Source organism: Triturus cristatus, chromosome 12, assembly GCF_964204655.1.
Source record: "Triturus cristatus chromosome 12, aTriCri1.1, whole genome shotgun sequence".
NCBI classification, from domain to species: domain Eukaryota; kingdom Metazoa; phylum Chordata; class Amphibia; order Caudata; family Salamandridae; genus Triturus; species Triturus cristatus.
The window spans coordinates 514,026,386-514,042,060 of NC_140595.1; the positions used below are offsets into that span (position 1 = coordinate 514,026,386).

The window sequence follows — 15,675 nt, forward strand, 5'->3', positions numbered from 1 at the left end:
GCGCATTCCGGGGACTTGCAGATTCAAGGAAAGTGGTCTCCTTTGGAATCGACGTACCACATCAATTTCCTGGAACTCAGATCTGTCTTCCTGGCACTGAAGGCCTTCCTTCCGTCCTTCCAGACCAACTCGCTGCTGATACAGACGGACAATACAACCACGATGTATTACCTCAACAAGCAGGGGGGGGGCCGAGATCGCGCACTCTCTCTCAGGAGGCGCAGGCGCTCTGGCACTGGCTGCTGGCCCGAGGACTGACGATTACGGCCACGCATCTGCCAGGGATGCAGAATGCTCAGGCGGACGCCTTGAGCAGGCTGATTCAGGAAAACCACGAATGGGTCATAAACGACGAAGTACTAGGAGAAGTCTTCGCAAGGTGGGGGACTCCAGACGTAGATCTGTTCGCCACCGCCGGAAACCGCAAATGCCGAGACTTCGCATCCAGGTACTACCAGCGGGGGACGCTGGGGAATACGCTATAGATCGATTGGTCGAACAGCTTTCTGTACGCTTTTCCACCCATTCCCCTGATTCCGGCAGTGCTCATCAAGCTGTCCCAGTCCAGGGCGCGGATGATCCTGATCGCCCCGGAATGGCCCAGGCAGTGGTGGTTCACGGACCTACTTCACCGGTCTCTCCTTCCTCACATGCGGTTGCCGTGCAGGCCGGACCTTCTCACGAAGTTCGGGGGGCGGATGGTGCACCCCAACCTCTCGTCTTTGAGTTTGGCGGCATGGCTCCTGAAATAGTGCAATATGGCCATCTGAATCTACCAGACGATTGTATGGACATACTGAAGGAGTCTAAACAACCTTCCACTAGGACATCCTATGCCTACAAGTGGAAGAGGTTCTGTATCTGGTGTAAGTCCAAGAACTTTGATCCGACGACACGTAAGGAAGATGTCATCCTTCCGTACCTTTTACATCTGGCGCAGTCTGGCCTTAATTTCCATTCCATTAAGGTTCATCTGGCTGCTTTGACTGCTTACAGGAAATGCCCTTCACAGACTTCCTTCTTTCAGATCCCTGTGGTCAAGGATTTTTTGGAAGGCTTGAAGAAAGTGTTTCCTCCCTTCAGACTTCCCTCGCCTTCCTGGGACTTGAATGTGGTGCTGTCCAGACTGATGAAGGAGCCTTTTGAACCCATTCACAAGGCTTCATTGCAGCACCTATCCTGGAAGGCGGCGTTCCTAGTGGCCATTACATCGGCCCGCAGGGTGAGTGAACTTCAGGCATTATGTTGTCAAGAACCTTATACTGTATTTCATGCTGCTAAGGTTGTGATGCGTACTCACCCTAAATTTCTTCCTAAGGTTATCTCTGACTTTCATGTCAACCAGACCATAACTTTACCTACGTTCTTTCAGAATCCCTCTTCGCCAGCGGAAAGGTCTCTCCATTCCCTGGATGTTCGGAGGGTGTTGAAATTTTATCTGGATAAGACCAAGGATATTCGTAGGTCTGACCAATTGTTTGTTAATTATGGATCAGTCAGGACTGGTCTTGCGACCTCTAAGCAGTCCATTTCTCGGTGGATTGTGTCCTGCATACAATTGTGTTATCAAAAGGCTAATAAGACCTTAGGGGGTAAACCTAAGGCTCATTCCACCAGGGGCAAAGCTGCCACGACGGCTTTGCTGCGTAATGTTCCTATTGCGGAAATCTGCAAGGCGGCCACTTGGAAGTCGGTCTATACCTTTGCTGCGCATTACTGTCTGGACTCGGATGCCAGGGCAGATGCTCAGGTTGGGCAGGCTTCGCTGCGAAATTTGTTCGCACAGTAGTGGTTTTGTCTTGTTTGTTCTCCACCGCTGTTGTTGTGTGGGGATGGGCTTGCCATTCTATTCACTAGATTATGACTATACACAGAGATCCCCTACTACAAAAGGAGTAGTTTCTTTTCTGTAACTCCAGTTCTGTAGTAGGGGTATCTGTTATAGTCCTAAGCGCCCGCCCTCCTCCCCGGTGGAGAGATAATTATTCATATGAAGAATGCTACAGGTCTGGCGTGCTACGCCTTCAAAAAGAACTGAAAGTAAAAGGGACCTGCTCGGCATTCTGGGATACTGGGGGAAGTTCTGGAAATCTGGAAAGTTTTCTTAAAGGCACAGTATCCTGTTCTAAGCCACATAATGGCAGCCTATGGGGCTTGTCTGTCCACTCCTTCCTCTCTATCATTCCAGAGGCTTTTGCTGATAGAGGCAGGGTTTTGTCCTATGTGGAGAAAAGCTGGACAGGCAGTGCTGTTTGTGGATGTTGGTGGAATTCTAGTTGAAGTACTGGACAGTGTAGCCTGTGGGTATAGGCTGCATTATCTGTCTTTAAATTAAATTCTCTCTTAAAGGTGTATGCAGGTCTGCATGATTTGTCACCTTTAGAGATTATTGTTTATTGCTCCGGGGTCCACTCACATGGGCGGGACTATTCACTAGATTATGACTAGAACAGAGATACCCCTACTACAGAACTGGAGTTACAGAAAAGAAACTACTCCTTCTTTGCTTATCGATCAACTCGGGTGTCTGATGGGGCTTGATTTCATTATGGCGCAGGCAGTCCCCAGCTGCCTGTATAATCACGCGGCTTCCATCCTGGGGACACGCGCTTCATTTATTCTGACAGGACTGGGCTGCCTGTTGCTCCCTCGTTCTTCTTTGTTTTGCATAATCCAATAGCGTGACTGTAGCTTCCCATTCAAGTTATGCTTTGGAATATTAGTTTCCTACTTTTGAGCGGCTCGCTGTGTTTCATCTCGTCTATGTGCGTGAGATGCAGGGGAGGGGGAGCTTGGCGTCCCCTCAGTGTAAACATTTCATTATCGTGTTTTACTGCGCGCAGAAATAATGGTCTGTCTTCTCAAGGGAGGCTGTCTCTGAATATCAACCTTTCCTGCAAGTTGAGTCCATTGACGCTTGGTATCCAGGAGAAGAATAGCACCCCGGAGATGGCAGCGCCTTATTGTTTCTAGAGTTCATCTTTTCTGGAGGTTGGCGCTGGCTCGGTGACCGAGACAGACGCACAATGGTGGTTGTAATCACTCAAAGGCAGAGAAAGGTATCTGATGCGTGGAGCGTAGAGGGGCGTAGCTTTTATAGTGCAGCAGGTGCTGTGGCACCGGGACCAACGCATATCTGGACTCCAATTGTGGCTGTATTTCACTATAAAACTGTGGCTAAAGGAGGGAGGGGGCATGTCCGTTGCCTGCATGAGGGCCCTTGGCACCATTGATAGCCAGAGGGAGAGTCGAATATAGCAGGAACAGCCAGTGAAATCTCAGATGCCACAAACCTGAACTGATAAAGGGAACAAGCTGAGGGCATGTATGGAGTCGGGAAGACCCACATGGACACGGAAGAACCAAGCACCCACACAGAGGCGTGGACAGGAACATACAGACACATCAGGATATAGAAACCCAGAGGCACAGCCACACACTAACAAACCACACACCCAGGTACACACAGACCGGCAGCACACACCCAACTGAAGAAGGTTCCTTTACTGACACAGAGACTCACAAGAATTTAAAACACCTGCGCATTGTGTGCCATCGTCAAATAAACCTTGTCATAATTTCCACCGAATGTATCGCCTCCTTGACTAAAACCTTCCTCTAAATCACAATGTATCTCGTTTTCTAAGCTAACGCATTTGCTGGGGCGATAGGTGGCACACTAGCGGAATGGCCGCCATGGTGTGAGGCTCCCGCTGTCCAGCGCACGTATCCTAAATTTATCCTGTCCCAGCGGGGAATATTTCGGTGAAAACTGAGGTCCGAGGAAGCTCTACCACCGTGGAAACATCCTAGCTGGTCCCAGCGTAGGCGGTGACGTCTAGGTGCTGCTAGCGACTCGTAAAGGTCCCGACCGAGTCGAGCACTGCCGCGTCCTGGAGCGGTGACGGGGACGAGGCGCGTACGCGAGTGCCGCGGCTCCCACGTGGGTTGCAGGCCGGCAGACTGCAACTGAGGTGACGGCGGAGCGGGGAGGCGGCGCCATTCCGATGAAGAGCTTCGTGCACAAGGCACAGGTAGAAGGGGCATGAGGAACAATTTGAGGATCCTGTAAGGGGAGATAACGTGAAGGACTGGGTCAGGATTGTGCGCCGCGGGCAGGCTGAGAGCGGGGACACACGTGAAGAGATTAGCCCTCACGACCAAATTGGTAGGGCATACGCCGAAAGTGGGTGTGTGACGAGCTGGACAGGGTTAAGGCAGGGAGACAAGATTCCTGCACAAGGCACCCCGTAGCTAGTTGTGTTTGCAAAAGCAGCCAGAAGCAGCAGAGTAGGCGGCAAGGCATCCTGAGAGCCTGGAGGGATAGGACTGGGGTGGAGATATACGCCGCCAGACCACTCAAAGTGCAGAGAGGTGCATGTAGAGACCCCACATTGCTGAAGGAGTGGGACATGGTACAACAGTTGCTGGTGGCTTGCTGGAGTGGGCGCCTGGAGGTGCTGTATAACGGAGGGGGTGCTTCCACGCGCTGCACTAGAAGGATTACAGCTCCTGATCAGGCGCTTTGGGATATCATTAATTGGATGCCACTCCGGCTCGGTATCATGCATTGTCCTTGACCTACACTTTATGCTACAAGATGGGTAAGCCAGATGCGGGTAAGCCAGATGCGCGGCAGCCACGACTTACCTTCGACGCAAAAAAGAACAATCGGCAGCAGATGGCGGAGGCGGGTAGTGGGGCTGAAGGGTTGCAATCGGAGATCCCGTCCTCATCAGGAGAGGATCTGAAATCAATCCTGTTAGAGGTGCGTCAAGGCTTCGCGACCATGGCGGATAAAATGGATACGCTGACTACACGTATGGATGCAATAGTTCGCAAAATAGATGGGCATGAGGCCCGTATAAAAGACGCTGAGCAGCGAATATCCGAGGCGGAGGACACTACGGCTCACATTCAGAACACGGTCACGCAAATGGACAAGCTGCTAAAAATCATAGCTGCCAAGAATGAGGACATAGAGGCGCGACGTCGCCGGAACAAATACGCGTCCTAGGAATTCCTTAGAGCGCCAACACTGGCAAGATGGAGGAGTACGTTGAAAGATTGCTGAAGGAAGTGGTAGGGGTGGAGTTACTCTCTCCTTAATTTATTGTTGAAAGGGCTCATCGCTCCTTGAGGCCAAAACCACCTCCAGGAAGCGCGCCCCGACCTATCATTGCGCGATTATTGAATTATAGGGACAGAGATGTGGCGCTTAAGGTGGCGAGGGAGAAAAAACAACTCCATTTCGAGGGGGTGCCCTTCTTCATGTGTCCTGATTTCACTGCTCATGTTCAAGAGGAGCGGGGCAAATTCCTGGCTGTCGAGCAAAAGCTAAGGCAGGCCCAAGTTGATTACGCCTTACTTTACCCAGCGCGCCTACGGATTACGCATCAAGGTGAAAAAACAATCTACACCAAGCCTCAGCAGGTGGAAGCTTTTCTCAAACAACTTAAAAGACGCACGAATGCAAGCCACACGTCACCTGGCTCCTCGGGAGTGCAGTCGCCGGACACGGAATGAGATGTATGGAATGGGATGTCTGCTCGACGCTCCTAATTGTCAAGTATTGCGAGAACACTAGAGATTGGGACAGAAGGACTTTTGCGAGATCAGTTCTAAGAGGCGCGGACCACGAGGGGGCAGAAGTGGGCTGCGTTCCGCAGATGGGACACAATGCCTGCAAGTGACCGGACACCTTCGACGCTTGCCAGGGGGTCTGAGTAGAGCTGCGTGCAACCTGGTACAGCGAGAGGTACCTGTGGGCATCCTGGCGAGTTTCCCCCACTCGGGTGATCCCCTATGTTTCTCTATGGGTGTTCTTGTTTTTTTTCATTGGGTTTTTTAAAGCTGTTGGTATTAAACTGGAGAAGATGTATGCAAGGCATTGTTTATTGGGTATTGGGGAGGGGGGAGGGCTACAGATGACTGGCATGATTGTTATGTTACAGTGGGAGGGGGTGGTAAGGGGTAGGGTCATTGAGTTTCTAGGCAAACATGACATGCAATATGCGATCTGGATGTGTACCTCCTTAAATAAGCAATTACAATTTTATATAACTTTGCAATATCATGGTGGGCATAGGGGGAGACAATATGATGGCTCAGGAAGATAAATCCATGTTAAGGGTGATCTCTTGGAATGTCAGGGGCCTGGGAAACCCGAGAAAGCGCAGACAGGCAGCAAATCAACATAGCCCTGCTACAAGATGCACATATTGGCCCACAATCCAATAACACGTTTGCTCACAGATGGGCAAGTAGCAGGATCTTCTCCTCATACTCCTCCTATGCTCGAGGTACAGCCATATTAGTTAAAAAACAGACACCTTTTATATTGGCGGGGGCGTTGGAAAATCCCCAGGGCAGATATGTGATCGCTTGGGGGCGGTTGGGCAGGGATTCCGTTACTATAGCAAATTGTTACGGGCCGAATACAGATACTCCGGAGTTTTTGACTAACGTATGGGGAAAAATAGTGAATGTGGGCTCCACCCATATAATATGGGGAGGTGATTTTAATGTAGCTATAAATCCAGCCATGGACAGATCCAATACTGCTGCGTCTCACTATAAGAAATCCCAAGCGGTGTTACAGGGCATAATGGAAGAGGGAGGATTACTAGACAGTTGGCGTACCACACATTCTCAGGATAGGGAAGGGACACACTTTACGTCATATACAGGAACATGGGCGCGCATAGACTATGTATTGCTTTCTAGGGGACTAGGTACGTCCATCTGGTCTGTGGTCCATCCTGCTAGAACATTCTCGGATCATTGCCCTGTGAAACTTTCGCTCATGCCCCCAGGATACGACAAGCCAAGGCCTAACTGGAGGCTCCAGCCTAATGCGTTGTTAGATGAGGTGTTTAAATACGAATTGGGGGAGGAGATAAAAGACTTTTTTCTGAGGAATAAGGGGTCAGTGGATAGTGTGGAGGTGATATGGGAGGCCTTTAACGCAACTATTAGAGGGTTCTGTATCTCAAAGCGTTTTGGTGTGTTGAGGGATATCCAGAGATCGCTTAGAAAGTTGTAACAAGAGCTGAAGGGACTTGAGGTACGGATGGGGAGGGGAGAAACGGGACCGGTACAACGGACGTTCATGGAGAAACTGACAAGAGTATGAGGAAGCGGTGACGAGAGAGGTTAAATTCAAGGGACGGTACTGGAGTGCCTGCAGATATGGGGGAAGGAGAGCGGCCAGGTAAGGCCTTGGCTGAGGTAATTCGATGCCCTCGTTTTTCTACCCAGATCTTAGAAATTACGGGACTTGACGGGACAGTGCAGCGGGATACGGCCCACGTACTAGACACCTTTATTATGCATTATCAGACGCTCTACACTACACAGAGGGCTGGGCAAGTGGATTTGGACAGTTTCATGGGAGATGTGGTGCTTGGGTGGCTTAGTGATACAAAGAGGGGGTTTTTGTGCTTGCCGTTCAAACTAGATGAGATTAGGGAGGCTATTATGCAACTGCAAAATGGAAAAGCACCAGGGTCGGACGGCCTCCCCGCCGAATTTGATAACCGCTACATTGATATCATGGCGCCTGTTCTTAAGGAAGTATACGAGGAATCATTGGAGGTTGGTGTGCTTCCCCCCCTCGATGAGGGAGGCACTGGTTACATCTCTCTTGAAGCCTGGTAAAGAAGCTCGTTCCTGTGATTCCTATAGGCCGTTGTCACTTATAAATTGTGACACGAAAATATTGGCTAAGGTGCTTGCTAACCGCCTTACACTTTTAATGGATAAGCTTATACTGCCATATCAGTCGGGATTGGTCCCTGGCCGTGCCACCACTCATAACCTCCGCACCCTGTTTTCATTGCTTGAGACTGTGGCACCAGAGTTCCCGCTTGCCGCAGTCTTTTTGGATGCCACTAAGGCATTTGATTCATTGGAGTGAGATTACCTCTTCGATGTGCTACGGCGGATGGGCTTCCCTCCATTATTAATCTCATGGATTAGCCTATTATACACACAGCCCATTGCCAAGGTGGTGATCAATGGGCATGTCTCCGGTGGGTTCTCCATCTCGAGGGGTACACGGCAGGGATGTCCGCTGTCCCCACTCCTCTTCGCCATAGCGATTGAGCCCTTGGCCTCAAGGCTACGGCAATAGCACCAAGATAAAGCGTTTCGGTGTTGCTTACGACCGATTTTGATCTCATTATATGTAGACGACGTGACCTTATATGTCCGGGACCCGCAGCAGAATATCAACACATTATTGAGGGAGTTCATAGTATTTGAACGACTGTCCGGAGTTACTATTAATTGGGGGAAGTCTCAAGTGTTTCCTCTTACGCCTGCGGTATCTAGATTTGCACTTGACTTCCCGCTGGAGTGGTGTGACGCGGATCTGCGCTATCTGGGAATACAGGTGACCAGAGATAGGGAACAAACCATACGACTAAATTATGGCACAGCCCTCACGTGGCTCACCAGTAATATTACTCGCTGGATTTCTTTACCTCTCTCGTTTGCTGGGAGGGCATCATTAATAAAAATGGTTATTCTTCCACAGTTTCTTTATCTTTTTCTCAACATCCCTTATAACCCTGGCTCTTTTTTTAAAAACATTGCGCGCATAACTAACTAGGTTGTTATGGGGAGGAAAACAGCCGAGGCTCCGGTGGTCAGTGCTCATTAGGCCATATGCTCAGGGTGGGTTTGATATCCCCGATTTCGAACTCTACTACCTTAGTGCGCAAGCACACTATGCCTACTATTGCGTCAAACCCCCTAAATATATGCCACAGGTGGCTGCAAAAGACTGGCTGGCCGATCCTATACCATTGAATGGTATTATATATGCTCCAGTCAGACCTCGTTCGACTCCGCCCACCACGGTTACATGCACAGTTGATGCCTAGAGCAGTGTCTTGGGTCTGCTTAATTCATCCTTTTTATATTCGCTGCGAATGCCTTTGTCATATCATGTCACATTACCCCGTTGGTTCAAAATAGATAAATCCTTCAGAGTGTCTTGTTTGAGTATTCGGTCCCAGCTGCGTGTGCTGTGTGAGTCAAATAGTATGGAGCAGTGATTGTCAATTATTGAGTGAGACAATTGTTTTTCTTGCTTTTCTGATTTGTGCAAGGACATCTCTTGTTCTGGATGAGACCAAACAAAGCTTTTGGATTTGCCGATGAAATATAATTTGAACAGTTCCATGTTTAAGTGATGTGATTAATATTTGGCCAGTGGCATAGTTGCAGTACCCCCTTTCTGCAAAGCACACAGGACAATGCAGAGTCCCTCGCTCAACCACTTCAGCACTGCACTTTTCCTGGTGATATTAACTTGCATTGTTTTGCAAGTTCAGTTAATGTGCACGTGTGATGGTCAGATAAGGTGCCAAAAACATAGATGATCTTGAAATGTTGATATACTACTTGCGTTAGTTTAATAATAGGATTCGTCATCTCTACAGAGTTAATTGTTTCCGTGAACTTGATGAGCTCAGGTCAAATCTTTATTTCAGATACACAAAATGGGATGAGAGAATTCCTGGCAAATAGTTTGAAACATTAGCAATCACTCTGGTTAGAATTACGACCCTTATTTTTCCTCTCATTGTAGGCAGAGGTCGGTCATATGCAAATTAGTACAGGGACTGCTCCTCGTGGGAACAGTCCACCCTGAACTGCAGGTGAAGCCCCCTCCAAATGTGAGCAAAATCAACAGAAAATAGACCGGTTGACCAGTGTTGGCCTTGTTGGGCCTGGTCAGTGAGGCAAAGTTCAGATCCTGAGGCACATCGACCACCGGACTCCCCATCCGGGCTTAAACCTGGCAATTTAGGATCCACTTGAGGTTTTAGGAAGCCCCAAATCTAAACAATATAGGCAAGCCAGTCACTGACATTTGCTTAGACTATAAGTGACCTCTCGCTATAACAATGGCATGAAGTTGGCATAGGAGCATCTCACTTACATGATAGGCCCCTAGTGATAGGCCTAGTCACCTCCAGCCATACTCTAACCTGAATTTCATTGTCCAGAGGTGTGCCACTCCAAGCCTAACCAGTCACAATATCAAAATGTGGACTGTTAATTAGTGGAAGCCGGGTTTGGTGGCTTAGTGTACCAATGCGTCCAATATAGAGGCCTGTGTTTGAACTTAGTCACAGGATTCAAATCCCGGCAGGTCCACTTAGCTTTTCACCCTTATAAGATAGTTAAAATGAGTACCATTGAGTTGAATAACAAACATCTGTTATTTAGCACCAAGATACTCTTGGGTGAACGTGCACATTATGTTAATTAGATTCTCTGAGTTTAAAAAATGACTTCTCTAACCCATAGTTATTTGTACTCTCACTAATTTGTATTCTCCTGTCTCCACTGAAAGGCTCCTGAGAGGCGTGTTGGCTCACCACCAATTTCTGGGCCGTAACACTGCCTAGACTAATGTTCAGGGCCTTAGTACCCGGACATGTAAAGATAATCTGTGGCAATATGTAGTAGGCCCTCGCATGTCATCCATTTACTGTTACTATTTCCTGCGTCCAGTGCTTTGTCTAAGGAAATGGAGCTTTCTCCAGTTTAACAATATGGCAGTGGCTCAGACATGCCTACTGTCTTGCCTGTGTCTTTCACTAACCATAAGTAAGCTCCTCTTGTAGACCGCCCCACACACAGAGGGCATCGCCTTGGAGTGCAAGAGATCATCTCATCTTCCAAAGAAATATCTTCTCAATCTAACTTGCACATTTGATGGCCCTCCAGTCAAGCAAAAGTCAAGCACTCTTCTTCGAATCATCTGCCCAGTGACTCTCACATCCTGACCACTAACAAACATGCAGGTCAGGCAATTCCACCTTCTTCCTCCTGTTTTCTGAATACTGATGGTAAATACAACTTCACTAGGCTGTACCACAGCACTGGGTCCTAAAGGGTCTACTGTAGGCAGGTGCACAAGGCACCCTTGCTCTCTTCATACGGACTCATCCTGTCTGAGTAAAACTGTTTGATCACCGTGTTGGCCCAGTAAAGAATAGACTATAGCCATTAATTGTATCATTGAAAGTAACTGTAACCTCTCTAAGCGTGTAATCCCAGCACATCCTTCCCTCCATCCCAGTACTTATATTGTGCTCCCTGACGGTCCTGGCAGTCCCTACAACAAGCACTGTGACTTTTCTGTATTCTACTTAGCCTTTGCTCCATGAGCCCTGTACATCCTTCCTGGCTTCCAGCTCCCAGTGCTATGGTCGATGAGTGCTCTGCCAGGCTTGCTGATCTACACAATCACAGTCCCTGTGTTTCCCATCCAACCACCTTGTCCAAATACTGTTGCCTATGAAGCTCTTGCTTGGCTGACTCCATGTAATCCGTCACTTGGTAGCAAGGCTTAGGAGTGGGACCGGTTTCCGATTAGTTAGAAAGCAAGCTGAAAACGAATTGATTATCATGTCATTTTCATATGGTGACGTTTTTTAAATTTTTTTTACAGAAACATATGGGAACTTTCGTGCTGTTACTTCTTAATTCTTTTTACTTACTGATCTAGCTTGGATTAGTAATTAAAATTAGTCACTTTGTTTGCGCCTTAAGTAATGATGCTTGTACATGCCCACAAAGTGACACTGCTGCATTGTGCGATTGTTTTTTTTGTGCTTTTGTTGCCAATGTTGGGTACATTAAAAAAAACATTGGCAAAGCTAATAGGTCCCAAAATCGAGACCTATTGGCTTTGCCAATGTTGTTGAAATCAGCTGTTCTGGACTTGGATGTTTGCTTAGCCTTAGTATGGTCTGTCTTCAGTGCATTCTACAGAAAGGTTATATTGTCTTGTTAATTGTTACAGGGCAGTGCTCCTGTGTTTGGATACTGCACACAAGTTTGTTCCCCACATTAGATATTCTTTTAGTAGACACCCTGACCCCATCCTCCGAATGCTGCTTATTATTACTATGGACTCTTTCCACCTTCACAATAATTCATGTTCTAGGCATAATATTTCTAGGACTTTTACAACCTTGAAAAAGCCTAATGTCCCTGGGTTTAAGTGTTTGTGTACACAACCTAGTTCTTTTTACAAATCTTTTTCAGGTGTTGAACAACTGAGAGAGAATGTAGCAAGACAGAATTTTGTTGTGTAGTGTATATGATCTATCTCTAAGGAGAGAATTGTTTCTCTTTTTAAATGGTGTCTCTCAATTCTAAGGCATTGGTATAGTTTGAAGCACTTTTGTACAGTTGCCAGCACAAGACTGTTAGACTTGACAGCCTTAGGGTGGTCTCCCACCAACTTTTCGCCTGTCTCCCTCCATTTTTCTGACCTCTTTTTTGCTGGCTTTGGGACTCTGCACACTTTACCACTGCTAAGCAGTGCCAAAGTGCTTGTGCTCTGTCTGCTAAACATAATATTGGTTCATCCCCAGTTGGCACATTAAATTTACTTATGTACCTAGTAAATTGCTCTATATGTGCCTAGGGCCTGTAAATTATATGCTACTAGTGAGCCGCCTGCAGCACTAATTGTGTCCCCTACAGAAGTAGTTCCTTAACCATGTCTCGGGCCTGCCGCTGCAGAATCTATTTGCAGTTTTACACTGCCATGTCGACCTGGGCAAGTAAACCTTCTTGCCTGGCCTAAACCTAAGGTAGGCACTGTATAACCCACAGGGTAGTGTGTATTTAAAAGGCAGGGCATGTACTTTTAAACTTTACCTGTCTTGGTTAGTGAAAAACTCCCAATTTCGTTTTTCACTTCTGCAAGGCCCATCTCTTATAGGATAACATTGGGATTACCTTATTACATCTTTTAAGTGCAATTCCCAATTGTGAAAAGATAGACTTTTCAAATTTGGGGTCACTGGACTCACAATTTAATATCAGAACTTATGGTGAAGTTGGATTTGAAATTGCAATTTGGTAAATGCCACTTTTCGAAGGTTGCCATTTACTTGCTTTAGCCATTTGATGCCTGCTGCCTGTCTCTGTTCAGTCTGGGTTGGGTAACAGCTGGGCTTTGTTTATAGCATTTAGACAGCCACACACAAAGGACTATTCGGTGTGACTGCTGGATCTTCCTGGGAGATTAGGCGGGAGGAGCTGGGCAACAGCCTCGCACTTGCATCTATCTGAATAGGCTGGGCCCATTTCACACACATAGAACTGCATACCCCCTTTAGTGAGTCTGGAGCTCAGGCAGGAAGGGTTGACCTCTGTGCACTTTAATGCTTCCTTTCAAGTCCCCCCCCCTCTTCAAAGGCACAACTGGGTATAAGTACTGGACCCCTGACACCACAATTTCAGTACACTTCTGGACCTGTGACCACTCTGCCAGAAAAAAGAGGATCTGCTGTACTGTTCAAGGACTTCAACTTTGCTGGACCTGCTGTATGCTGAACTCGCCTTGCTGTGTTGCCCCGCTGCTCTCTCTGCCTGAGTGAGAAGGACTGGACCAACATCGCTTGAACCCAGAGTGACTCCAAGGTGTTGCTGGCTTACCTCCTGTTTTCAACGTCTTAGAGATACAAAAGACTTAAACCTTCAGTTCCAAGCCTTTTACTCTACTGCTTACTAATTTGTCCTGCCAAATGGTGCCACCCTAGTTCTGGACCCCTGGAAGTGGACCTGGAGTGTTTACTCCAGTGGAACTGACACATCCACTGCTGCATGTGGAAGATCACTGCATCGCCACTGCTGCGGGAATCGCAGGCGCACCACACTCTGAACCGCCGTTTCAGAACCAACACATCGCCGCCATTTCGTGGAGAAGATCAACGCATCACCTACCCAGCGTGGAGAAACCCGGCACACCGCCATCGGAAAAGCTACACCCTGGACTCGCGCTTAGTCCAATGAACTGTTGAATCGCCGCTGTTGCATGAAGAAATCCGGTGCATCACCCCAACTGCGTGTAGAACACTGACGCATCTCCTTATATGCAACCAGGATCAAGGTATTTTTGCTCAGCGGGCCCTGTGTGGATCCTGTATCCGGCCCGTGATCCATCACAGTCAGCCTCAACTTTTGACTGTGCCCTGGTAGAGCGTGACCAGATGTCCCAATAGGCATTTATTGCTACTAAGCGCTATTTCTACATTTGTTCTTAAAAATTCATAGCTCGACTTCTACACATTGGATTTTTGTGTTTTTTGGTCTTGTTTTATTTATAAAATTCTTTATTTTTCTAAACTGCTGTGGAGTCTTTTTGTGGTGTTTTCACTGTTTTACTGTCAGAAGTGTTAAACAGATACTTTACACATTGCCTCTTAAGTTGTGCCTGACTGCTCTCTGCCAAGTTAAGAGTGAGCACAGGAAAATTCAGGTTGCGTTGTGATTTACTGTGACTAGGGTTGTGGCTCCTGCTTGGACAGGGTGCATACCTCTGCCAACCAGAGACCTTATTTATAGCAAAGACCATGTGCAGATTTACAAAACTTTCTTTTCTGAGGAGGTGACTTACACCTGGAAATTCACAATCGTGTCAAGTCGCACGTTCCACATAAAGATCTTCAAATTCAGGCCCATTAATTCTCTCTCAGATTAGGGACTTGATTACATTGTTAGAAAGCTACACTTGGGATTAAGTTTGCACAAGCCAAGACAGTTCACTTAACAGTTACAATCGTCTCTGAAACTAGCACCTGTTTGATGTAGATTTGGTTAAGGGAACTGAAAGTGTTTTTTTAGCATATTTTGTAATCCAACTGAAAACTCGGTAGAACTGATTTGAATTTTAACAGTTCTCGCTCAACGTCAGCAGAAATAAGGGAAAAGCACACAAAGCAAGGATTCTTCTGTTTTAGGATGATTGTATTGTACTGTATTGCAATGTTTATATAGTGCTTACTACCCTTATGTGGGGTTCTTAAGTGCTTACCTACATAAATAGCACAGAACATACACCATATAGGGGGTATGGTTGGAAGTGTTGTCTTTGCTTTGATCCTGTGTGGGAAGTGTTTCCATGTTGTGCATGAGGACTACTGAGGTGCTTTTTAAAAAAGATTCTTAGTTCTTTATTCGTTTTCTAAACACAAACTACAGGCCAAAAAACCCAGGGCGCAAGTATGCACACAATTCAACATACACAGAGCAGAGATTACATACGATCACATAAGTGATCAGGGGGTCTCCTCTGCTACAGTCATTGAATTATAAATCAACACCATAGCATCACAATTGGAAGAAAAGATGTATCCAGAAATATATTACATTGGTGAGTAATATCAGTAGAGTGGTGACGTGGTTGTTCAGTCATGGGACACAGTGCTTAGCAGTGTGATGGCTGAAGTGTGAGAGATGCAGTTTATGGTTTTCAGTAAGCTGGCAGCTTTGAACAGGTCTCGTTATGGTATTTGTTCATAGTCCACTTAGCAAGTTACTGCATGGGCAGTCCATTCTGAGATATTTTGTTTAAAGTTTATGGTCCTGAGCAGGCATTGGTTACAGGGAGTTATTTGTGTCATGTATCTTGTACAAATGTGTACTCCGTTTCAGTATGCTGTGTAGGTATCAATCCCTTTTCCCAGGTATTAATCATTGCAATTATTCTAAGCATGTTTCCAATCTGGGACCATGTCCCCTCCTAGAGCACTCCTATGGTGGTATCAAGGGTTTCCAAACAGTCATCGTATGGTTTGTCTTTTATAGTAACCACATGAATGGACCAATGGTACCACCATAGCAGTGCTCTAGAAG

The 15,675-nt window shown here is 47.0% G+C and overlaps 1 protein-coding gene across 6 annotated transcripts in view; it reads left to right on the forward strand.

The window, feature by feature from the left end:
- The window catches only part of CHD9 (chromodomain helicase DNA binding protein 9), a 1,905,864-nt gene that overhangs the window by 234,173 nt on the left and 1,656,016 nt on the right, over positions 1-15,675 (forward strand). The window lies entirely within an intron of this gene.